Source organism: Leptonychotes weddellii, unplaced genomic scaffold, assembly GCF_054177405.1.
Source record: "Leptonychotes weddellii isolate Sample4059 unplaced genomic scaffold, ASM5417740v2 HiC_scaffold_49346, whole genome shotgun sequence".
In the NCBI taxonomy this organism is placed as follows: domain Eukaryota; kingdom Metazoa; phylum Chordata; class Mammalia; order Carnivora; family Phocidae; genus Leptonychotes; species Leptonychotes weddellii.
The window spans coordinates 1-729 of NW_028016663.1; the positions used below are offsets into that span (position 1 = coordinate 1).

The 729-nt window shown below is 39.9% G+C and overlaps 1 long non-coding RNA gene across 1 annotated transcript; it reads right to left on the bottom strand.

The window, feature by feature from the left end:
• Window positions 1-255: 255 nt before the first annotated feature.
• LOC145719512 (uncharacterized) lies at window positions 256-707 on the bottom strand. The gene is made up of 2 exons (XR_014142426.1): window positions 589-707; window positions 256-399 (listed from the first exon to the last, which is right to left on the bottom strand). It is a non-coding gene; the product is annotated as an uncharacterized LOC145719512 (long non-coding RNA).
• Window positions 708-729: the final 22 nt, after the last annotated feature.

A 729-nucleotide genomic window follows, 5' to 3' on the forward strand; every position in this document is an offset into this window, starting at 1 on the left:
GTGAGCCTGAGTGCAGTATCGCAAGCTGCTCTGCGCCCCAATCCCCCAGCTCTACGATGTAGTCTGGAGTTACGACGTGTGGATTAAACAGCACTGACGAACACCGAGCACTCAGCGCGGTGCCTGGCACAAAGTCAGCGAGTGCTCAACGACTCTTGGCTACCGTTCTTGTGGTTTAACCTTCCCCTGAAATCAGTTTTACGAAGTAAAATGAGTTCTGAAGCCAGGCTTGCAGAGTGATGCTGGCCTTCTTACCGCTGGAGTCTGAGTCACAGTCAGAGTCACTGTCGCTATCATCAGAATACTTCTTGTGTTTTCTTTTAGAAGATTTTTTCTTTCTCTTTTTCTTGGACCTTTCTTTCGAACGACTAGACTTCCTCTTCTTCTTCTTCTTCTCTTCTACATAAAATACAAATATCAAATTAACTTCTAACAAGTATTACGATCATCAATTTTATTGTATTTGAAATACTGAAAAAGAACAGATGACAGGCAACTTGAGTACAAGCAAAGTCTATCGTTCGACTATTTATAAACATTTTTTTCAACTTCTCAATACAGCAGCTCTGTAGTATTTTAAAAAAATACCTTCTGAAGTAGAAGCTGAAGTGGTGCTTTTCTTTGGCTCATCATCCTCTACTGGTGTGTGTTCATCAGAGCTGAATTTAAAGAAGATGGTTGTAAGAATCAGAAAAGTGATAAAATGTGAATCATGGAGTATAAAAATAT